Source organism: Nymphalis io, chromosome 25 (genome assembly GCF_905147045.1).
Source record: "Nymphalis io chromosome 25, ilAglIoxx1.1, whole genome shotgun sequence".
Taxonomy (NCBI): domain Eukaryota; kingdom Metazoa; phylum Arthropoda; class Insecta; order Lepidoptera; family Nymphalidae; genus Nymphalis; species Nymphalis io.
The window spans coordinates 7,183,727-7,210,906 of NC_065912.1; the positions used below are offsets into that span (position 1 = coordinate 7,183,727).

Sequence of the window (27,180 nt, forward strand, 5' to 3'; positions counted from 1 at the left end):
ACAATAAGTACATATTAACTTATATCCCTAAACTTCATTTGAATTGAATAAATAATACAAATAAAATATAATATAGTATACGCAAAATATACGAATTTTCTGTTGATTTTCACAAACAATTCAAACGCGCTTTTGTTACCCTGGCGGCCATTTTACCTTTTTTATTTATCCTGATATCGAACGGTAGATATTTTTTGTACACTTTTGTTTCGACGCTGCCACTGGGAAACTTCTATTTGAATTGTAAACACGGTGCGGGATTTAAAACGGTATTATATAACGATGGACACGGTTTTATAAAACGATTGATATGAAATATTCAAAGAAAAGAAATCCAACGAAGATGAGATGTTAGTTTTAGTAGTAGGACGGACCTTACAATTATATTTTTTTATGTTATAGATAGAAGGATGGGCAAATGGTCACCCGATGGTAAGTGGTCCCCACCATAGACATTAGCGATGTAAGAAATATTAAACATTTCTTAAACCGTCAATGCGCCACCAACGTAGGGAACTAAACTAACTGGCTCATTCACCCTTGAGACCGGAACGCAACAATACTAAATATTGCTTGCTGTATAGCGGTAGAATATCTAATGATTTCGTGATACCTACCCAGATGGGCTTGCACAAAGCCTAGTCAATGCTTTTAAGTCGCAGATTAATCGTAGAGCAGAGATGGCCCAGTGATTAGAAAATGTGAGTTTTATAAAAAGAGCAAGGGTAAGTCTGAGCAAGCATCACTAAATTTGTAAAACATCGGGAAGAATGCCACAATAGTTGGATTAAAATTCTGCTGATGGTAGAAGCTTGTTGAAATAAGCCTCTCAAAGAAAAGGAGCGTTAAACACATACGTATGACATTTAAGGGCTGTATCTTTTTAACTTTTGTAAATTGTATTATGTTAACGATATATTTAAAGGACTTTTTTATTGTTATTCATTGGAATAAGTCTAATTATAACCGATTACGAACAATGTGATACATATTTTGTATATATAAGGTTATATTATGTTAATGTACATATATATACATTTTTATTGAATTAAATTGCAACGGCTACTTGTTTTTTTTTTAATTTCATACAAGTGACAAAATCGTATATATACATATCGAGAACTTTTACTGTTTTTATAACACTAGTAACAAATGTATTATGTACTTAGTTCATCGACCCGAAATAACATAAACATGGCCTACACGACACTACTCAACGAAACAAGGACCAAATAAGATTGAGTGTTAAATAATAATTGTTACCTGATACTTCATTCGGGTGATGTTGAATTTTAGTAATATTGACAATTAGCTAATTTATTGTTTTGTGTTCATAGCTTATGCGAAGATTTTTTTATGTAATTACTAGAAAAATGTACTATTATAACATTATTATTATTACATTATCGAGTTCTCCGCTTTGCTCTATATGCGACTAACCATTTGGGCATGATGGGGTAACACCCATTAAAACACACATAGTTTATTTATATCTATCTTTATAAATGAATATAAATATTTATTTATTTGTCCTCTATATTCTCCTAAATCATTAATCCGATAGTGATGAAACTTCTGTGAATTCTGAGTACTCTCGTATAAGTTCCTGGACTTTAAAACATTTCTCTATGTTTGTCCTTTAATATTATAGTTTATAAAATTAGTAAGATTAACGGAACCATAAAGAGTTAGTATGAACGTTTCAAAATAAGCGTACATCCCTCACGATAAAACGAAATAGTTATATTGTCAGCCATACATAAAATAAATAAACGCGACTATTGGATAATTCGCCGAACGTGACGCACGTTTTGCAAATCATCTGTCAAACAGTTACGTTGGGCAACGCTACACTTCAACTGTCATCTCGACGCACGATCTTGATATTCATTGCAATGTATTTACGGACTCTAATTGCTTGGTAACGAGGAATTCGTATAATAATTTGAATAGCTTAAACGCGGCAACGAAACGAATAATATTTGCTTTGCTCTAACATTAGACTACAGGCGAGTATGAATAAGTATCCTTTTATGTTATATATAATTTAACCAGCAATAATATTTTATTACCTATGTGTTAAGAAGTTTACACATATAAGTATATAAATGTAATATTACCGCTAGAGTACTTATTACTTTTCGACTTTATACTCATCGTAATTCTAGAATGTATAGAAAGCTTCCATTTCCAAAGATGTGAACATACCCTTAGCGACAGTTTCTAACTAAACAACGGAGTACGTAAACAATTTTCTACTTTTTGCCAAAGTAATAAAGTTCAAAACTGCAGAATTTCTTCAATGACGAAGGCCACCAGCGATGCCTCCAGGCATTTTCCTGTTTACCGTATCGTTCTCAATACTAAGGGCCGGCAGGGTTGGCAAGTGTTAAAAACTTCGTGGTTATCCTCATCGTGATGATGTCATTTATATTTCCCGTCTGTTTTTTAAATACGATTCTTCCTCTAAGAAACACAATCACATGTAAATATACTTATTCGTTATTTAATACAATATATTAAATATATAGCAACCCTAGTGCCGTTAGTAACACAAAACGGCGTGAAGTCGGATATTAACTAGGGACAAATATTACCTCGTGTTTGCGTTTTATACATTGTTTTAAATCAACAATGAGGTAAATTCCTTATTTACTAAAAATGCTATTGATATATACATGTTGAGGTAAAACATAGCCATACAGTTACAAGACAATTATGTCACAAAAAAACTAAAGCATAAATTCTTTTAAATTTAAAAAATAGTCTCGTATTTTATGGTAAATTCGAACATAATGCTATAATATAAAATGTAACAATAACACAAAGAATGTTGGAACTAATTATTATTACAACATTAATTATTATGGTTCAGCTTAAATCAATTTTTAATTACCTGATGAGATACGAATTCCCGTTACAAGTTTCAAGCCGTTACCATAAAAATATTTACATTACAAGAATAAATTAAAGTTATTATAAATAATATAATTATTTTTTATTTAGTATCAATTTCGATTATCGGTTATTTATAGTTATTTTGGTACACGCGAACGAAGCGGAATGATGAAAAAGAAGTTTAGCAAAAGACAATAAAAGCTCCAGCTAAAATATATTTCAATTTCAAATAATTTAAAGTCACAAAGAAAAAAAAATCATCCGTAATTAATTTTCCTGTATGTGCTCTATAGAACAAACATGGCACTATTACGTCATGTTTATGTAAGCATCTCGATTCATACCTAATCTCGTTAAGTACATATCGATTGTTAGAACATTTAATATCATACGTGTGTACATAGTAATAAGAATAAACGAACTCTTACAATAGTTTACGTGGAAAGGTCTTATTTCAATATCATATATAATATATAATTAAAGAATATAGAAGTTATTAATGGACTGATATATTTTTTTTTAATCAAAAATGATTTACAAAACTTGGTTTTTGTGTAGGTACTGAGCAATCAATATAAAAATCAGCGGGCAGTAACAGATACCCAGGTATAATCGATTCGAGCCGAAGCGATTTCTGTCGCCATTAAATTCGTAAATCTTTGAAATGTGACATATCGAATACTTATTTCATTTCTTGTCCTTACTTACTAAGCGTAGTTTATCGAGTGTTTAATTGAAGACCGATTTCTCTCTTTAGGTGATCATTAATTTGACATTTGAAAGAAGAAACACCATTATTTAAGTATTCACCCCCAAAATTTATAGGTAAATATGTTAATGAATCGAGGAATTCGTTTGTAAAAAGCATAAAAAAATTACGGCTTCATTGACATGTTACTTTAGGCCAGCTTAACACAGTTATAAGATTATTTTTAATTTCCTTTCCGTGCTTTACAATAGAATTATTAAATCGATAATAATAAGTAAGTATAATTTACATCAAATAACAAAAGAAATTATAATAAAACGTCGCCGACGCCAAAAGCGAGGCGACAGGTATTACACAATCGGAAATAAATAAAATCGTAACCCATTTATGGATATATAATTATGATAAAATTTGGCGTATATACTTACAACTAGTTTTTAGTTTCGTTTACTAGGTAATAGGATTTTGTGCAAACGTATTGGAAGGTAACTTCCGCTCATCAGATATTCTACCTTGTATACCAATTCTTAGTATTGTTGCGTTCCGGTCTAAAGGGTGAGTGAGCTAGTTAGTTTAGTTCCCAAGATAAGTGACGCATCGGCGATTTAAGGAATGTTTAATATTTCTTACATGTCAAGCATCACTGCAAACTGTATGAAACAGACACAGAAACCAGAGCGCACAACTAAATAAAATTATAAAACAAACGAAATAGCTGTAGCAATATTAATTTAGTCACTCTGCATTAAAAATTTTTAGCAGACGGAACGTATGAAAGTAAAATTTTATTATTATTATCAACCAAAAATCATCGCCGGTCCATAGCCGGGCTAATGATGAATAACCAGTATGCCTGCACGATACAACACACCTGTCTCGTACACACAGACGAAACGCCGGCCTTGTTCAACGTTATCGACTCTCGCATACCAATACATAGCGACTCTTGTTTCTTGCGAAAGGCTGAAGATTTTAGGCTTACTTTACACTTGCGTCATTAATAAACATTATATATATCATTAATAATTATTGGATAAAACGCCGAATTAAATGCAAAAAATATTTCGGTTATTTTAACAATATTCTTATTCTTCTTTTTCTTTTTTTTATATGCCCCGGGATGGCAAATGAAGTCATTTTACCTGATGGTAAGTGGTAGTAGAGTCTAAACGCGACGACGGCCAGTACAGTCGGGAAGAATGTTCTGTACTAGCCGTCCCCTCCTTGCCGGCCCGCAAGATGCCTCTTCACGCCTCGTTTGAAGGAACCCGGGTTGTAAGAGGAGTCTTTAAGTCTTCTTCAATGACTACGATTTGTCATGTACGAAAAAAATACTTCACTTAAATACATTAAGCTAATATCAAACTACCGAGTTGTGATTGTCGAATCTTGTTCCTAGAACTCTACGATCGCAAATAATCGTAAATCTCAAGGAACTGACCTTAATACCTTACCTTTTAAAATAAAGTTTACCAAATAATTTGAAACGGATTGAACAAATTTCGAAGCATAAAACTTTATTCCAGACCCAACTATTGTCGACTATCAGTAGCTATAAAAGGACGTAATAGACCCGAAGAGTCCTTGCATAAATTGGAGCGTATTTGTTCGAGATTGATGGCGAGGGTGCTAATGGACGCTGGTCACAATAATTGAGGCGGGTCAATTCAGACGAACGAGTGACAATCGACGCAATTGCAATCACCGCGGCTGCCTTTGATATAAATTCAGAGAGCGATTCGCAAAAAATGGAAAAAAATCTCATCTAACAAGGCCTTTTATGACAAATTATAAATAAAAAATTCAATCTAGAATAAAAATAAAGTGACCTTTCCGCATTGGCTTTACGTTTATCCTTTGCTTGAAATGGTTCGATTGTAGTATAACATAAATATTATCACATTTCTTGCATATTCAGTTTATAAAAACATTAAAATATTTATTACATTGCAATGTTATATTATTATTAAAGTATCGTCGTTATATGAAAAATTCACGAGATGGCTGCGTTCGATATCGGTCAATATCGGTATTAGGCATTACGTTTCGAATTCATGGTTAAGTAAGTGTAAGTGTATTTGGGGCCTTACATTCTCGCTATTAGCGAGTCGGCGGGCGTCGCCGGAGATCACGTAGGGGACCGGTCGTGAGAGTCTGCCCGCCCGCCTGTGTTAAATTACCGCCATTCGGGTCCGTCGAGCGTGCTCGTAAAAATGTGCAACCTAACGGAAAAAGTACTATATAGCACCGTAAGCTGAAAAACGCTTATCTACATTTTACAGCTGCCGTTTTTGGACACATTTCAATTTTTATGTTCGGTGGACGAGTCATAAATATGTCTGAAATAACGTTAAACTCGGCTCAGTGACTGCAGTTGATGCACTAGCTATCAACTTTTAATGAAAAGGTTAACCCAATAATGCTAATTACATTTACTTTATTAAAGAAGTATACTAACTAATAATGTTGCTACATATAAAATATACGTAAATGAATGAATCTTCAAGTATTCACGACGGTAAAATTTCCAACATAGTTCGAGCGTTAAAAGTAATTATAACTGACATTTAGAATGCATTATACATTTTTTTTTCATGATACGGCAAGTTGCGTTTACCCCGTAACATACTTATGCAAGTATATACTGGGCACTCATTCAAACTGCAGCATGCCATTTCGTCTCAAGATGCGGTTAGCGGCGCGGGGGAGGGGCCGCCCGGCAACTGCGCCATAACTCGCCGCGCACGTACGACCAGACAATCGCAATTATTATTAACAGATATACGTTTAATGATCGTGTGTTCAAACGATCCGATATGATCACAGCGGCCGAGTCGTGCAATTCTAGCATTTACTTCGTCGGTATGTTCGTGTTAGAATCGTTTATGGTGCTAGAATGTATCGAGGGTGGGAATTAGTTGAGACGGAGTGGAGAGGCGGCGAGAGGTGGTGGGAGGGGTATTCTTGCGGAGAGTTGGTCGGAGTGATGATTTGTAGTGCGGTTAACGTTCATCTAGCGAACTGTCGAGGCACGGAACATAACTCATTCTAACAAAGACGGATTGTAGAGTCTAACGATATGTGGACAATAGGTATTCCGTCGAGATGACACGAGGGTAAGAGTAGTTGACATGAAAGCCAATGCTCCATACGACGTGGTGTGATATGAAATCGTCACAATTTTTAAAACTTACTTGACAAGCATTACTAAAATGTACCAATGCAAACTCGTAAAAATATATTCATTCAAGTTAAATATATAAAAAGTTCCTTGATAAACGTATAAATCAATTAATAAACATAAAATAATTACTTACTCTGTTATCCGAACTGTTTTCTGCCCCAACTTTAACCTAAAACAAATAAGAACATTAAATTAATAATGTGCCATAAATATGTCACTGAGATGGCTTTAGGATATTCGCCGAACTTACAAACTGCTTGTAAGCACGTTCATGCTCTGATTCAAACAATCAGAAATACGACAAATAGATTTAATAGCTAAATAGCTATTTTTTTTATAATTAAATGTTATGTTCTAATTTTAAATACAATTCCGTTGATATAATTAATTTGAAAACTTCATTAAAATGCACTAGTTTTCACTCCCAGCTCCGCTCACAATATTTTTTGGATAAAATAATCATTCTACATATATGCAAAATTAAAAACATACTTTAGAAATAAAAAGTCGAATAGTTTATTTATTTCAATGCGCTAATCGACCAATCCGAATTAGTATTTTTTTTTTTGCTTTAAATTGCTTACTTATTGAGAAAAGTTTATAAAGTAATAACAACATGCTACGACCCACGGAGGCGGGGCGTTAACGTTTAACGCGGAACCACGCAGAGCAAACGGTAATAAGGATATATTATGTGATATATACGAAAGAAACATATAATATAATAAACAATACTTTTAACGAACGTAACACCGCGCCGTGTATGTGGTCCACCGTGAAAATCGATTGATTGCTAGCCATTCCAACAATCGCACGTTCTATACAAAACAACGAGTTTGACGAGTTCATTCGACAATAGCGAGCGTTGCCTTCACGTAGCTAGTTGCAAAGCTATACACTTATGTAGGTGTGGTTTAGTGAAACGTCAAAGTGAATAACTACTCGATTAAATTACAGATGCATTGAACTCTTATTAAGTTATTGTCGCTTAAATTTTGTATCTAATGGTAAATCTATATATAAATAGGCGAAGAGAATACTTGTCCGTAACTTTTGTTCTTTTTGTCGTCAACTGTTTTAATGTCAAAAATTAAAAAACCAGTAGAAAAAAAAATGTTCGAAACATGCAAATTCATTTGTTTTCCTCGAAATTTTAAAAACCCTTATGTTTAATTTTATTTATATTAATAAGAATAGAATTATTATTAAGTTTGTATTGTTCATACATGTATATTTACCTACATCATTTGGTCTATTATTTTCATTGTGAAACATAACAGATTTATATGAAATGTAGTAAATACTATGTGCCTCCTTTGCCACCTGGACCAATTAACAAGTAGGTTTAAGTTGACAAAAGATGCAAAAGTGCCCCAAACGGATGTTCTTTTGTATACATTTATAATACGCGGCCCGATATCGAGTGGGGCGTTGGACGTTGGTAGGTAGGAATGAAATGGACAACGCGCATAAAAAATCAATAAAAGCCGGGCTCGGCCTTCGTGGAGGTCGAGTGACGCTCGGATCAGCCCGTCACATTACAAGACTAAGATGGCGGCGCTTAATTTCATTTTAATGAAATCTTTTTTTAATTGACGATGATAATTCACACCGAGCGTCCTTATTAATCTTGTAAAAAATTTACAAATCTTACAGATATAGTAATATTAATTGTGTTATACATTAAATTTAACTTTTAAAAATAATAAGATACTTAAGGATAATAAACAAAAACAAGGCATACATACATTATTCGGAATGTAAGCCCGAGTTTTGTGAACGTAAATTCTATTCTAAAAAGACACGTCACGGTGACAAAATTTAGTGAAAAACAAAAATTACTTATTTGTCTTCATGAAAGACTTTGTCTTAACAAAAGAATCAAATCTTCAAAGAAATAAGTGTTATTAACAGTTTTAAATGCACAAGTCAAAATAGACATTCTTATCACTATTTATAACTCGAGTGTCGAAAATGTTACTGATAAGAGAAATGTATATAACAAAACTATATAAGAATACCTTGGCTTCGTATCAAAGAGTTAACGCCGTTTCATTCAGTGCCAAGTGCAATATTTTTAGATGGACTGTGACATGGCAAATTTCGGTGCGAGTAATAAATATATTCGTATTTATTTTGTATGTGAAAAATACGTAGACATTCCTCGTATATCGATAATGAGTATTATTAGAAAATAACGGACTTATTTTTTAAATGTTATTTAGCAAGTGAATAGTTATACAATGCTGTCTTTTTATTTCTTTTCTTTTTTCGATATTACCTCCAAACAACAGTACTTGGTATTGTTGTGTTCCAGTTTGAGGGGTAAGTGAGTCAGTATAATAACAGTGTAATTCTTAAGGTTGGTGGCGCATTGGCGATGATTAATATTTTTTACAATGCCATTGTCTATGGGCGTTGGCGACCACTTATCATCAGGTGGCCTGTATGGTCGTCCGCTTTCCTATTCTATATAAAAAAAACAATATCATCTTTAAAAATGAAGGCTTTTTGTACAAACTTTCACTCCATCAATCACTACTTTAGGGGTTAAATTTTCAAAAAAAATCTTCCCTAGTGCTAACCTAACTTGTACTGTAAAGAAGTACTTTTTTATGGTGCTAACCTCAGTTTGTAGGCTATGTTTCGATATTTTAGTCAGTAAGTCGGTCACTAATTTTTTTATATATACCTTGGTAATTCATAATAAAATCACATCGCAACACAACCGAGCTACGTCATTATTGATTATCGTCATGTCACTCATCAACTAACATATTCTAATCAATTTAGTGATGTTGTTTCGTTTTTCGTAACAATTTGTTTCTTTAACTAGCTTTGATCTAAAAAGTTTTTTAATATAAATTCATCTTAGCGATAATATTTATTATATTAGATAATAAATTTAATCTTACTAATATTACAAAAACGAAAATTCGTGCATTTACTTTACCTAGAAATTTCTTTACCAGATATTTTTCGACGAATTAAAATGAAACTTGATATATGCGCGGAGTTTGTCCTGGAATAGAAGATGGATACTTTTTTTTAGCGTCAGTGAAGCGCTGGTGACAGCTAATTATTTATAAATCTTTTTTATATATGTAAAAAAAAAAACTTCAAACATGTCACATCTGTAATCTGAATTTAAAACGGGTGAATATGTAATCTTACATAATAAAACCTGCGTAACGCGCTGCATCTCAGAAGATGATAACTTATACCGGCATAGGTTCAATGTATATTTGGTTTGTTATTTTTATTAGTTAAGCAGTATAAGAAATAAACCTCTTTTTTATTGTATAAATATATAACAGTTATCGATATATAAGGCCTCCTCTCCCTTTTGAGGAGAAGGTTTGGAGCTTATTCCACCACGCTGCTCCAATGCGGGTTTGGTAGAATACACATGTGGCAGAATTTCAATGAAATTAGACACATGCAGGTTTCCTCACGATGTTTTCCTTCACCGTTAAGCACGAGATGAATTATAAACACAAATTAAGCACATGAAAATTCAGTGGTGCTTGCCCGGGTTTGAACCCACGATCATCGGTTAAGATTCACGCGTTCTTACCACTAGGCCATCTCGGCTTCTCCTCAAAAGGCTCTCCCTTTAGGCCTTAGCCCAGCAGTGGGACATTAACAGGCTGTTACTGTTACTGTTACTATCGATATATATAACGATTTGTTTATTTATTTGTTTATTAAATCGTAAATCCATATTTTATTTGCATAATAATTGTTATTGCAGTCTTAGGTCAGAGAAGAGAGGTTAACTTTCTCCTTTTATTTAATTTAAAGTACAAGGCTAACATAGAATCGAATTTTAATGATAAATTATATTATATTATTAAAAAAAAACAATTTAAAATAACAATCAATTATTATAAGCTTACCAAAAGGATTCTTATATCCACACATTGTGAGATAAGAAATGTCATAGGTGATTTATTATCTATCGGACGATATTAAAGACAAACCCTTTACACATTTTTATCTCGTCAAAGAAAATGATGTCATAAATTTATCAATATAACGAAAACTATTAAAAAAAAAAATTTAGAAACTGGAGAGATTTTCTAAATATCATCGACCTTTATAATCGCAACAGCAAAATGTCCATTAACGAGTAACCAGACGTTATTTATACGGCCTGCCGAGCCAGTGCGGCATACATTAAAACCGGTATAGCGGCACACATAGGCACCAGCCTAGAAAATACACGCAGCGCGGCTCAGGGATCAAAGAAAGTTGTAGTGCCGTAGGTCGAACTGAGTTTACAATGCTCGACTGTGCGGACACGAACGGAATAGAAAGCTGGAGAATATAATACAATTGACGATCGCTGGCTCGGAATCATTATGTGAAAACGAGAATCGCTGAATTGAAACCGAGATCATTTAAGATTTTTAATATATTTTATAAATACAGTAAATGGCCTCCGCTCTTTTGAGTAGAAGGATTTGGAGCTTATTTCATCACGCTGCTACATGTGTATTTATTCGGCACATGGTTTCCAGATGAATTATTGTAAACTTCAACTATTCAACAAATAAAACTTCATATGTGTTTTGCCGAGGTTTGAACACGCAATCTTCGATTATGATTCACGTGTTCGTACCACTAGACCATCTCGGTTGGGATATTTAGTCTATATATAATATACGCGTTCATTTGAAACTGAACAACAGAGGCGATGATGAATGGATTATTTCATGGTCTCGCTAGTAATCGTTCAATGAAATGGCTTTTCTCGCTCAATAAGTCACTGCATATATGCATCAGAGACTACTATTATTAATTTATATTGTATGTACTGTCAACAGTTGCTATGATACCGACATAAATATTATTTAACTGTACGGTAGAAAAACACCTTTTTGAAAATAACTTTTACTCTTTATATGATTATATTATGATGTAGCCATTTTAATAATATCGTATTTTTTTAAATCATAGCTAGGGGGACGCAATGGCATATGGGCCACATGATAGTAAGTGGTCACCACAACATCCTCCTATCGATCCGATCGACGATCCTAACATCGTTAATGCGCCACCGACCTTCGGAACTAAGATGGCTTGCAAAAACCCTACTATATAACTATTTTAAGTCCAAACTGTCTAAAAATATTTGAGGTATTATACTGATGGTGAAATTATTATTATTATTATAAATATATTTTGTCTTTTTGCCTCTGTTTAATGGGAGGGATCCTATCAACTCATCACTTTTTATAATGTCATTGAGTGAACCATAATAATAACAGGCACATCGTTTATAACTTAACTTATATAATTTATATTAACTCATTTATTCATTATCATACTTATATTTCTGTTTTTCGCTGATGATAAATCTTAGACGGCTTCGAAATTCAAACATATGGAGTTCAAACATAGCCTCTGAGACACAGGCTCGGCTTAGTTCAGACGCTTGTACCCACGCGCGTAATTGTAATATATACGTCAGTTAAAATCACTAAATCTATACATTACTGTTTGTTATATAAAATAAATATATTTGTACATATTTATTGATATACGTATGTGCTAAAGACGGGCATATATCACAACGGCCTAATGCGTTGATGATCAACAACGATGCGTATAGACTATAAGTGATGCAGAATATAATTTTCATATATATATATGTGCGTTATAATATCACAATGGTCTTAAAACACGAGACGGTTTCCCGCACGCAAATCATAATCAGGGCTATCAACGTTTCACTAGTGTGACATCATTAGTGAAACATTTCCACTTGCTTATATTATAACCACGTACGTACGTATATTGTAATAACTATCACGTTTTGATATGCGCCGACAGCGACATTCGGAACGCAACGTAAGCGCTTAGCTGCTTGTGAACAGCGTAAAACTTGATATAACACGAATCGTATGCAGTTTTAAATTATGCAATTTCCTCGTGCATCGCTTCCTACGTGTACTTTTAGTTTCATAATTAACATGTACGGAAATATGAATGTGTTAAAGTTGGTAGCGTTGAGAAAACATTTAAGATAAATTAAAGTTTACTTTGAAGTTATATTAATGATAATTAATTATTCAAAATTTGCTACCACCGCTGCCGCTAAATTAAATTTTATTGAGCTAGGAGAATATTTGCAAGTTTCATCACAATAGTTAAGGAACGCATAGAGAACAAACAAACATTTTTATTCATATAGAAGATGAAGCGAACTTTAAACAATCCATGACATTAATATAATATCATATTTTAATTTTTCATTAATTTTGTTTACAGTTATATAATATTACGTTCGAAATAAAGATTTTATACGGATAAATGATTTTAATTTTCAACAACTAACGAAATAATATAATATTTGACGATACGATAAAGTAATTCAAAGTTGCAAAATATAAAACATTATTTACGAGTCATCTTTTTTTTTTTTAATTTACATAACAGGGCTTTATCTCGTCTGCGTACAAGTTTCAAAACTTCGGCCTGAAGATTGTAAACCCAATTAATGTTCTCAACTGAAGATAAACTTTTGAAATAGCAGAGATAGCTCCGCATATAAATACATATAACTTCGTAGTAAAACCGCATAAATAAACATGATGAGAAATGTTTACAGTTGCCAACACAGAAACACCTTGTACTGGCGAGAGTAGGTACTTCAAACGGCAACTCCGCGCACGATCTCAAAAGTTTAATCAAAGAAGTTTACAACTTAAGACTGACCGCGCTCAGTTATACATGTACTTCGTTCAATAACTTCGAATATTAATTTGACAAAACAAACGTACATAGCTATTACACAAGTCGATATTGTTATCGGTCGAAACAAATAGCAATTTCGTGCATGGATGTTGTAATATTACGAAGCCATCAAATCAGGTAAATCAGAAAATAAACATAGTTTAGCGGCCACGTGAAGCGAGTCGATAGCGCATGGCGTCGCGTCACAAGGTCACTGAACGCGTATACCTAGGCGAACCCTCGCATACTTCACCTGTTTATCGTGCTGGCACTCGGTAAACAGGCACCGTGCTATTGTTTACGATACTAGCGAAGTTTACTCGACAAACGTACCTGATAAGTCCTTCGTTGTATTCGAACGATCCGTTCACAATGGTTCGCAGGTACACTCACTGTTAGATATCACAATGAAACATCGTTCCAAACAATAAGCACAATCGTAGAACGTTTTGCAATAGGCGTGCGCGACGGGTTCGGTTGCGAGGCGAGTTTATCTGTCGATGACAGTGAGCGAACGCCGGTCGCCTCGAATAACAATAAAGAGGCGGCTAATTATTATTATTACTGTTCGCGCGGTCGCACCGGCTCGGGCGTAGATAAGTGGCGTAATCGCTGAATTCCATATAATCGTGGCGCACTCACACAAGCGCGTCCCCGCCACGTGTGATGACGTCGCCGGCTAGGCGCAGGTAAGTGTGGTACGGAGCGCGTTGGCGGATAGGCGCACGTATCGATCTTGCGATAAATTCGACACGGCGCGGCGAGCGGTGAATGCACCGCTTGCGGCGGTCGCCTTTCACGCCGACGAAAACGCAATTTATGAACACTGCAAACGGCACTGCGAGGTTGAGCCGGCGATAGTTATTCACGAGTCGAACGATTTCGGTCGGCAATGTATAGGACGTACGAAAGCGCGCGGGCGCAACGACACGCGAACGCCGAACCTTCTCGAATACCGCCGAGATAACACGTGTTTATTTATTAACGGCGAGAATTGCGCAACATTAATGTATTGATAAGAACGTTTGCTTCAATTTAACATGTAATATTAAAGCGAAGGTGGTTAGAGGTTGAACATGTCTATCTGTTTAACTGTAGAAGTAGAAATTTGTAACAAATGTCATTCATTTCAGGTCAGACATTTAATGCGATTATTTGATTTTGTGTGGCTTAAGTAATAATAGAATATCACAAGGGTAAGCCGACTACTCAGCGACACAAAGACAATCAATATTACGAGCACAATGACTCACTAAAGTCGCCTACAAAGCAATAAAAACGAGCGGATACGTCTCGCTACTTCTATTGAAGCGAGTATGGTCTGACTTGTCTAAATTAGTTCATCTGTCAGCGAAGGCAGCTATTGTCTTAATATGGACATATATCAACTGTGCGACGCGACGAGACGCGTAATCAACCACATTTTTGAAAACGAGTAATGCTAATAAGCTGATAATACCTAAAGAGCAATTTTAATACAACAAGCAATGAAGCAATCAACGCAAATGAAGCAGAACGGACCGAAATGAAAGCCGAAATAGTTTTTTGCGATTCGCCGAGCGGCCAGTTCGAGTCCGGAAATCGAAGTGGTCCAAAAATGACAACGGCGTATTAACCGAAGCGTGGCGCAAAAACGTCCGCGTCGACCAAACGACCAGGCCGCCCAATGCTAGTGCGCTTTAGCAAAAAGTGAATAATGACGGACGTCGGCCGCCTCGACGTCGCACAATTGCGCTATTTCGAGACACGTTTTCCTGCTAGCAATAATACCTATTAATAATAACAGACGCTAGTCGTCCTGTACTCGAACACAAAGACATCGATTGTTGAGCGCAAACGGCATAAACAGCGATCATCGTCGATAGCTCCGCGCTGTTACTATGAGTATGATGAAAAAGTAACACGTGGCACGCTACGAAGCGTACAAGGTGAACGGCTTCGCGAATAATAATGCCCGAGAGAATCGTATGCAAATCGTTACAATGAAATATACGATTGGTAAGAATTGTGTTCGGAATATTAATCCCGTTTTAGCGGCGGCAGATTATCATTAGCGTAACATTTTTAAATTGGCAAAATTATACAATTTAATTATTTATTTTTAAATATTTTAATTTTTAATTGTATAAATTCCATTATGATATGATGGACATAATAATTTAACAGTACCTGTACTATGGTGTAATGTGTTATTAAATGTTTATAATATAATTAAATATTTAATTAGCCAAAGTAAAACTAGTATTTTTTCTCTTATAAAGTAAAACTTCAGTTCTAAGTATAATGGATCGATTGTTCATAAGAAGTATGGAAGTTGGTGTAGATGTTACTTTATGTTGGGAAGTTTGTTCGAGTCGGCGATGGGGAGCAGCGAGCAGTGAAATATAGTTCAAAGTTGAGGGAGGCAGTTGCGATGCGCCGTCATTGTGCAGCTCGACCGACCGATCGAACTTGGCAAACAAAAGTGATGCAATGGTTTTATAAGTTTTAGATAGGTTTTTTAAAACTTCTGAAAACAAAACAGACATTCTATGAATTCAACTTACAAATCTAAATTTAAATAATATGATTGCACTCCATTAACGGTCATTTTTATAGAATATAAATTAAATAATACTTGTATTATGTTAGAATGCGTTATAAAACAGAGTAGTATATTATTTTAAGAAAATTAAATTAATTTAATTCCGAATACAGCAAGTCACAAAATTCAAAAGTCTGTTTAAAACAATTCCAAGTCTAAATCGGATAACAAATTTAAATAACCAAAAGAGTATTTATCCAACAAATACATACAAAATTGTATAATATATAATATTATTAAATACATTTAACAGATTATAAAAAAAAACGTTCGATGTTTAAAATACATAACCACGAACGTTATACTATTAACGTAATATTATAATATTGAATACGTTTGAATTAATAATTTCGACCATACCGGTCGTGGCGGTGAGTTCGCTTTTAACTGGCTTACCTTATTATAAACTATGAAATATTTACATAATAACGACGAATGTATTTAAGGTAACGAGTGAACCAATTAACGAATTCGAAGCAAAATAATTTATATTATAGCATTATACGAAATCACAATTTATAATTATTAATATTACAATTTATATTTAAAAAGCCGAGATGGCCCCGTGGTTAGAACGCGTGAATCTTAACCGATGATCGTGGGTTCAAACCCGGGCAAGCACCACTGAATTTTCATGTGCTTAATTTGTGATTATAATTCATCTCGTGCTTTACGGTGAAGGAAAACATCGTGAGGAAACCTGCATGTGTCTAATTTCACTGAAATTCTGCCACATGTGAATTCTACCAACCCGCATTGGAGCAGCGTGGTGGAATAAGCTCCAAACCTTCTCATCAAAAAGAGGAGAGGAGGCCTTTAGCCCAGCAGTGGGACATTCACAGGCTGTTACGGTTACGGTACGGTTACAATTTATAATTAATATATGCCCAGTAGGTATATATTATTGTTATCGGTTTTATAGTAGTAGTGGTACCTTTACATTAATTATTAATATCAATTATTTAATCGGGTGGGAATCGGGAGGGACTATTTAAAATTTGACATAATTAATAAAAAAAAAAATCGACATTGTTATATTTCTGTGTTAACGTGTAAAATATTTTAACTTAGACATAATTATTTATGTTTCAATGTAATATTAAATAAATTATTTAATTTACATTAAATTTTTAAGAATTCACTTTCATAGTAAAGGATTATTGTTGTTTAAATTTAATACAAATTTTAATAAAAAAAGGAAAATAGAGGGGCAGTGTACGTCATTGATATGTATTTACTACCACCCAGCCAATGACATTCTAAGATATATTTACCATTCCCTAAACTATTAATGTGTTATGTCTCCCGTGCCTATGATTACTCTGGAATACTCACCTTTCAAATCGGAGCACAGCAATGCAACGTATTGTCGTTTGTCGGTAGAATAACCAGACGGGCTTGCACAAAGCCTTACTAGCAACCTATGTACTATACTACAATTTCAAATGATATTCTTTTCTGTACCAACTTGTTTAGTATTAATTACTCATTCGTCTTCCATCCATCCTATATCTTTTTTCATAAGCGACGTCTAAAACATACGTTAATAAATCCGGCATAACTGTGTTGTACATTACAAACTCGAAACTGTAATGTTAGTAAAGAGAAATCTTCCAAATTAATTCATGTAAATACTTAACACAACAGTTTTCCTATAAATCATTAAAACAGATATAGTCATGAGCCATTCACATCGTATGTGTAGTTATAATACGACGAACTCGAAAGTATAATCTATCAAGACGTGTTAGGTTTACAATTTTTAATTGACCGAGGCAAACAAGCCAACGAAGTTCTATTTTATTTTATTTTTATGTTTAAAATATTAGCCGCAAACTAGAGACTTAGGACTATATATGATTAATATACATTTATTATATTTAACAGCTATATATTAACAATATCAAATAAAGAACATGTAATTCCTAGACCGGTAATATGGTTATCACAGTTCAAACATTTTAAAATAATCAGTTTTAAAGAATTGAAATACCTATCAAAAAAGTATATATATATATTAATAACATGTTTATTCGAAATATGTTTTTTTTTTCATGAAAATAAATATCGCGGGCACAATTCATTAACGTGAAAGCCGAAAATGACTCACCGGCCGCCGCGGCGACGGGGTGTTGCTATGCTTTTAATTGCTTTACCTGAAAATGAAATATTGAGCATATAGTCAAAAAATAATAACATATATAAATTAAGCCATTTACTCTACACGTGCCGTCCTTGTGTTACCTTATTCTACATAAAACAATTGGGACGAGCATGCGTTAGGGTAAATACGATTAATAACTTAATTAATATAACTACTATTAATGCGCGCACATAAATCATACAGACATATAGTCTAATAGACGTGTGTGTGTGTGTGTGTGTGTGTGTGTGTGTGTGCGTGCGTGTGTGTGTGTGTATGTGTGCGCTGCTATATGGCCACTCGTTCTTATAGCAGTGTATTAATTAGATAGGATTTTTTTCTATTGTATTTAGAAAATTACAAACTACTAAGAAACTTCAGATACATCTAGCAGAACTTTTGTTTTAAACGCGCTATACTAAGCTACTGGTTGCCCTTCCAAACTTTGTAAATGTAAATTTCTACAGTGAAAATTTATACAACGTTGTAAATCCCATATAAAGCTTAAAATTCCAAAAACCTTATTTTATTAGCTTATTCTTACTTTATAAAACCTATGTTCCAAATTTCAGCTTACTAGGCTCAATAGTTTTGGCTGTGACAAACAATTTTATAAGTATATGTAACGATTTCATTATGATGTAATTAGATAATAATGATTTAATATTTAACAACTTTTTCACTTTTTCTAAAACAAGTTTACAATCAAAACATTAATTATCATTTTAATACTTTTCTATTATTGTCTATATTTTTAACCTGGTTTTATTTTACCATCAATATATCAACGAATTCGAAAATACCTTAAACTATAAAAACAACAGCGCAACGTAAAAAACAATAGCAGTTTGCATAGATATATTCGGCTTACTCCCAAAGTCGATATTAATCGTAAAGCGTGAGCCCGGCGACAGCTAGGTCGCGCTGGGTTACGCAGACAGGCCGGTGACCTTGGCGCCACCCTCCACCCCAGCCTCCCTGCCGAGATGTGAGTCGACTTCTGAGCGTTCCTACATAGCTATCTATCCAAGTGTGCTTCGAATTCTTTATGGAACTTTTTTGTGTTCGCTCTATGTAGTAATCCAGTTACAAAGTGAACGTGTTTGTTAAGTTTACTTTGTAAATAATTCGAATAAACATTTAATTTCTGCGTTTATGGGCCGTCTATGTTTACATACAAGGAATAGTCCACTATTAAATGACACAGAAAACTTGCAAATTGCAATATAATTTGATAACTTGACGTCTGTCATAATTATAAGTAGAAAATATGTTAGCGATGCAATTTTCAAAGAGTGCAAATATAGAACAAACTAATATATATCGACGATAACACAAAAAAATATGATTATTAAGAATAATAAATTCACGTGCAAACGATTATAATACAAACAAAACATGATAGTTTTCTTTGCCCCTTCACGTGAATAAATATGTACATCGACTTCATTCGAACATAAATATCTACTCAATGTTCAAAGCCGATACATAAATTATGTGGACAGCAATGTGCAAATTGCATTTATATTTATTTATTGAGAGACTTTTGAACTTATGACAAACAAATAACATTATGATATAAAAGAGTAATATTTAACGCTTTCGCGTACAATGGTATTGGCTACCGATGGATTTTCATAAGAAATCTCAGAAGGGAATACTAATTTATAGACGTTCGAAGCGTCGCAATTTTATTGCATTCAATCGTTCAAAGAGGTGACTAAGAATAAAAATTGTAGATAAAAACGTAACTTGAAACTTATATAAAGAATATCCGCTTTTATATATAAAATGACATAGGTAAATATAATCACGTATATAACCTATCTAGATCAATTGCGTCCGTATGCAAACGCTGTGATTCATTCAAGCATATTACATTCTTATTGCATCATACTTTATAAATAGAGAAAGAAAAAATATTCAAGTAAATTTTACAATAAAGCGTTCTTGAATCGTCGCTATGTTAATTCCACCACCGTTATGGAAGCAGCCTCCAGCGAGAAGAAACGGCAAGGAACTCGCGTCGCGGGATTTTATTAATGATGCTTTATTTTTTTTATTAAACTATATATCGAAGTTCTAAGAATATAAGGATCTAAAAGCAGACACAAATTACAGGAGGCTTTCGTGCATTTTATCTGAAATAAAATGTAATATGTAATAATCCTCTCTCTGTCTATACACTGTTTCGATCAACATCACGTGGATTCGTTATAGCTGTAGCTGAGTGAAAAAACTATCTTACAAACACACACTTCCTTTTATAAGAAACTTCTCAACTTTACTCATTATTTATATATTATATAGTTTAGTTTATGTATATAAAATAATCAATCTATTTGACAATTATGAAATATAGAAAATACTTTATCGTCATTATACTTAATTAAGAATATTTTTTATGTCAATAATACACCCATACTCCTTTTCCGCAAGGCTAATCTAATGGCCGATCATCTAACACAGCTGTCAACGTTAATCAAACCTTTATTATTATCGAGTCTATGCTCTCCTGACTCACCTAAAAGTCACTGAAGATTAACTAGAATTTTTTTTTATAATTTTACAATAGAATAATCTTACTTCAATTTAGCAATAGTTTAAAACGCCGTTAAACTTTAATCATCTTGACAGTAGGCTCGTTTGGTTCAACACGTTAGCTAATTCACTATAGACAAACTGCTTTAGATAATTGTCTGACATTAAGTCCTAATTGGTTAATTCGTTACTTTGAAATTGATTACAGAAATAAATAGGACAAATACTAATTCGTTGTTCTGACTCTTTCTCGTTTACTAAGTCATCGTTTATATCGGACGTTGACAAACGGTCGTTTAACAAAACAGATGTTCCGCGTTTTTTAATTGACGTTTAAGCGTTCTGACTCAACCCAGTGCGGATATAATTAAAGAATTTGACGTTTTTTTTTTTCGTTTTTTGTTGCTTTTGTCATACAGATTTTTTTATAGTAACTCAATATTAAGCTATCTTCAGTGCGTAAGTGCCGTCACTAAATCGAATCCTTGAAAGAATATAAATAGCTATTTTTTATTTAGGTATATAATAACTGGCTGAAATACTGTTAATGTTGTATATTTTAATGCAACATAATCAAAGAACAAGTTCTTATAATAATGTTTTTATTACATGCAAAGAAAAAACATCGCAGAAAACTTCTTATTTAAATAATATATATAAGTAATAAGGTTTCTAAAACCATCTGCACACGTACTAAATTGCATAGTACCTAATTATTTTTTCTTTAATCGTAAAAAAAACTGTTTGTTCATTCTGCTAGTGGAATAAGTCAACAAACAGACAATACTTACTAATAATGTAAAGTTTTAAGAAATTTACAGAAGACGCTAATTACGCTGCTAGCCGGCTGGGTCGTGGATGAGTTTTTTTTTCTTTAATCGACATTGACAAGCCGGTCAGGTGCCACCTGGCGCGGAAACCAGTTCTCGAAACGATCGCTGTACTAGATAATGCTATTTCACGACTCTCTTAAAACTAATTTGTAAAGTTATACTTTTTCGTGTTCCCTTAAAACTCTTTTCATAATAAAACATCACTTGAAAGTACTAAGAAAATATCTAATGATAAACTATTGTCAAAAGTACGCTATAGATATTTATCTAATTAAATATTACGGTAACGGAGCCAGCGGTGAGACGAAATTGTCGATAGTGACAACCCTGACAGTTCAATACATAAACGCCTTTACAACTACACTTCTAGGTGTGCAGAGCCGGAGGCGCGTCGGCAACTTTTTGTCAACTCCGCACAATCCTCGCATAAAGGGAACGCCGACGATGTTACTTTTCCATTGATTGCACAACCGTTTCGCATTTCTTTCGACGTTCTCGGAAACTTTATCATGTGAAAGTATTTGAATTGCAAAATATACTTTGTGATAAGATACATGCTTATAATTCATTATAATTAGCGTATATTTTAGCTCTACGATTACGTTTCTACATTAGTAAATTAACTTACATAATTGTAAAGATTTAACAGTAAACAATTTTAAAAACTAAAAGTCATTAAGTAAATGGTTTATAAATTTAACAAAGCAAAACTAAATTGTTAGACCGAAGTGGAAAATAACAAAAAACTACTATTACAATCATATTTGTTTATTTGTCATTCGTATTTACAAACAGTCATTAAATAACAATTTCCTAAACCACACGAATAGAGAAATCCCACGACATCGAGATACATTATTATCGTTTGCGTCACACTTTTGTATCTATATTCGATGTTTTGGAAAAAAATTGACCCATATGGTCACTACGCCGCGAAATATCACTTGCCACGCATATCTGACACGTGCAGTATTCACAATACTAAATTTGGATCAGTAAACATTAAGTTTAGTAACGGGAGGTTTATATCCCGAGTACTTATCATATCGCTTACGCAGTGTTAAATATTTATTTACTAGAGGCTATTCATTTATTTCATTAGGAAGCCAATGGCACACAAAGAACACATTCTATGGCCATTCAATTTATATCTTATGATTAACATTGTGCACAAACATATAGGCTAACTCAACACACAGATTATAAAACTATGACATGATTTGTTTAAAATCTAAAATTATATGAAACAATTTGGAATTTTTTTTTTAGTAAGGAAAACGATTTCTTATTAAAAATCTAAGAACAGGTTCGACATTGGATCAGATATACAAGCAAATATCACAAAGATCATCTACTTATCTTGTTACACGTGTAACTATCTCAGATGGTTGATACACTTTTACATAACATATCTTGAGAAATGCTACCGGAAAAGACATTCATTTTTATAAGTCATATCAGATGTAAATAATTCCATAGAAATTAAAGTTTAAGTTTACAGAATACTTTATATATTCATTCAGAGAGATAGTAATTAACGCGAATTTAATTTTTATCGAGTCACCGTGACCGTTGACATCGAAATGACTCGATTGAAATTGGCGTCCATTTTAATATAACCAGACTAAATAATTATATTCGTTGAATCTACTATCGATATTAAAAATAAAATTTAAAATATTCGCACCTTTAACATATCATAGTGGTAATAAAAATACACCCCACTAAAATTTATAGATTCTTATCCATAATTTACTCGGTTTCGGAATAAATAAATTGCAAATGGTCCGTCCGTGGTTTCGGCCACGGTTAATGGTATGTAAAATAATCTTGGGTATTCCGCGTTCTAGATTAGACAGAAGTATTTCTTGTTGGCGGCATCTTTTATGTTCCTGATATGACGTTACTTCGAGCTTAATTTTTATCGTTTAACCGGTATTTTATAAGTATGAATAATGATAACCTCGTTGACATTAATCGATGTGGTTGTAGAATGATTCCGGACAAAGTTATTTCAAATAACATAAACAGTGTTAAAATATCTTATCTTTACATATATATTTTTTATTACTTAAATGTTGTTAATGAATGTATCATTAGAAAAAAAAAATTAGAACCGCGATCAAACAACGAAATGACAATTATAAAGAATACACGAAGTTGAAACAAAATTGATTCAACGGCACGGCGAAGTTAAAACGAAAACATCGGCAACCATTCGTGTCGGAAACAAGACAAAAGGAGCAAACTATGAGGGCTCGAGGCCCGTACACGATGAAAATAAAAATTCAAACAGTTTCAACTGCTCCCAGACGAATCGTGCCCAACTTTGTGTCGACTAAGTAATTGCCTTTTACAGTTTTGTCGCTGTAAGTTCCGAGCTGACTCATCCTACGTCCACGTCCGCTATAAAGAACGCCTCGTGGATTTAGAAAGTTAGAAAATCGAGCGTCGATCGTAATTTATACGAGGCTTAGTATCATTTTACATAAATGACGCAAATAGGCAGATGTGTCCTTAATTCGACGCGCTTAATAAAACATTGTTGTATGTATTATAAATATTTAACGTTTTTTTTAATCCATCATACTATTATACCTGGCTATTAAAGTAAAAACTATCAGAATATCACGCACTCAGGAGTAACATTAAGGTATGTGTCACGTCACATCGATAAGGGGTTTATCATTTATTCTTATCTCAAGCCGCTAAATAATAATTTTGAAATGAATATTATTTTATTGAAAGTAAAGTATGAATATATCTCCAGCTATAATAACATGTTATGGCATAAATCTTGTTTCCGCACTGACGTTAAAAACCTAGTTCAGTGGTGCCGCGTCGACTCACGTCCTGGTGTGTCGCTGACACACCACTCTCAGTAAAAACAACGTGCCTCCACAATACTACAATAGGTGGCTGAGCTGAGCGGTTTCCTCTTCCCCCTCCGCCACCCCTCGCTCCCCTCTCTGCAAACCTACTCAGCTCCCCACGGCCGCCACTTACGTGACTCAGCACCAAGCTTTATATCAAATTCGACGTCGTGCGACTTTAGCGACTTGTTTTTCGTTGTAACGTAGTTTTTTCTAGTAATAAAACATTTCGTATTAGTGCTATCGCCAATGATAAAGGTGAGCAACTGAGAATAAATTATGGACTTCTCCTTTCTTTTAATAGAAGTTCAAGTAAAGACTACGCGGTGTACGAGAAAGTTCGTCGAGTTTCCAAGACCTATTTAAGAGTTTCGCCTGCAAGGTTAAAGTTGACTTCTATACCTAGACAAACCGCGGAAGTTTCCAACTGAATCAAATAACATTTTATACAATATTATTAAACATTGAATTAAATCACGCCGAGTATGTTTTTTTATAATGTATTTTGTATAAAAGTACGCAAATTAAAAGTTTAAAAAAAATGGTTGAAAGGTGATTAACCCTTTAAGACGTGTTTCTTATTTTCTATATATATATATCAAAGGCTGTATCCGATACAAAACGAAATCCAATTAGCCATCCCAACCAGCTGGCTTTTATTAACATGCTGAATAAGCGGAAACCGTAAAATACCATCGCCGGGAGAACGGCCTCAGCGAGGAGACGAAGACAGCATCCATTAAATACCAAACGACCTCCGCATCGTATAATATGTGATTAATTACATCAAGTGTGCAATAAAACTCTTACGTCTATGGTCAAAATTGTTGCCAACTGGATATATTACTGGTTAATGAATGGCCTTTTTAATTTATTGCCTATAAACTAGTTAGCGATTAAAAACAATTTTACTAAATTAATGTAATATATAAATTAAAAATATACATTATATAATTTATGAATACATTTAACAAGATTGTAACATTCCGTAGGATATTAATACACCGATGTCATAACAACAGGTGATCGTAGAATCAATTTATCAAATCGATTATTTCGATGCGATTTAAGCTGATACATTTTATTCATCGCTATTAAAATAGTAATCAAGGAAATTTGTCGTAATTCTAATTACGTTTAAAAAATCTTCGACTATACGACATTGTGGTTATATCGTACATTAACACAAGTGGATTAACGATACAATGAGATAAGTAAAACATTTATTGATCGTGAACTATAGAAATAAGATGAAGTGTATTGGGTTTGTGTAATTGAATAATATATTGTTTATCGATACGCGTCTTCTAAATAAACAAATGAAATTATCAAATTGAACACAAATTATCCAATTTGTGTTTATATAACTTTGGCAGACGTATCGTATCGTTTGTATGATACTGCACGTGCGGTGTGCGCCTACAATGGCCATTTAAAATTTATTTTGGACATCGCTCATTTACATCCAAAAAGAAATACTCGTGCTTAGATATCTGACAGTTAAGCACAAGTTGCCATACATAAGTTTTAAGAGCAAATGTAAACAAGATCTGTGTCGTTTTAAAAAAAAAAACAACAAGAGTTCATTCGCTTATTATTCCTCGAAGGTTATTTTGTTATATAAATTGAAGTATAGTTTTAAAAATATAAACACCACTTATTATTATTGCGAACTGAATCTAGTAATCGAAGTTTATTACTCATACTATTCCATATAATATTTTATATTTAGTGTACATACATCTACAATAACTTATTCATTACTATTAAATTAATAATTTAAGTACAAGCAACACTTAATTATCTTTTCGAAATTTATATTCAATGTCGACGCAATTAATCGCAAAAAATGTCTACGAGGGCCTCTCGCAAAAAAATATTCATTACGTGTGTAAAGCCAACGCAACGTGTATTTTTAGATAACCTTAAATATTGCAGCACTCGACGCCCCCACGATCAGTAGATTGAGACATGCTGAATTTAAACCGACGGTATTTTGATAATGGTTATTATTGAAACGTTTCTCTAGGAAACGTTTTGACAACATGTATTAAATGATTCTATTCTATAAGTAATAATTCAAAACTCATCGCAGAAGACGATGAAGCGATGAAATAATAGAAAGTGATATTTGAAATAGACTATAATAATTGTAAAATTTAAATTATAATCGCGACAAAATAGCTCTATCATCGGAACTTGGTTTCGACATTTCGCGACTGACGACGTGTCGCCCGCCCTACAAAATAGCACTGCAGTACATATATGTACCGTCCAACTAATGGAAACAAAGTATAACATATTAACAAAGTATTTCATAATAGAATTGTAACTTAAACAATGATGTTTTGAAGCATCATTTCAAACAATAATAAATATATTACATTTGAATCTGTTTATGCGTAATCCGTACAATAACTACAACATTAACGGTATATCTATTGGGTTAGATTATATATATAAAATATAAATTGTTATGACGGTTGGTTTAACATCATTTGCTGTGCTGAAGTGTCATATAGCTGCCAGTTACAAGTGAATATTAAAAAAACCTTTTAAATTAAAAAAAATACATACACGTTTCAACATTCACGGCAATTGTTTAAAAAGTGACGATATCGATTTATCTCAAACAGAACAAAATTATCAGCAGAATACTTAATACATTACTTCA

At 33.4% G+C, this 27,180-nt stretch overlaps 1 protein-coding gene across 6 annotated transcripts in view; it reads right to left on the bottom strand.

The window, feature by feature from the left end:
• The window catches only part of LOC126778200 (C-terminal-binding protein), an 86,258-nt gene that overhangs the window by 49,313 nt on the left and 9,765 nt on the right, over positions 1 to 27,180 (bottom strand). For 3 of the 6 annotated variants that reach the window (XM_050501664.1, XM_050501671.1, XM_050501665.1), the window contains exon 2: positions 6,925 to 6,960. The gene's annotated coding sequence lies outside the window, so the exon portion shown is untranslated. Of the gene's footprint in view, positions 1 to 5,697; positions 5,717 to 6,924; positions 6,961 to 13,865; positions 14,117 to 18,226; positions 18,273 to 27,180 lie in introns of those variants that run through there. The other 3 variants (XM_050501666.1, XM_050501667.1, XM_050501668.1) reach the window with 3 other exon arrangements.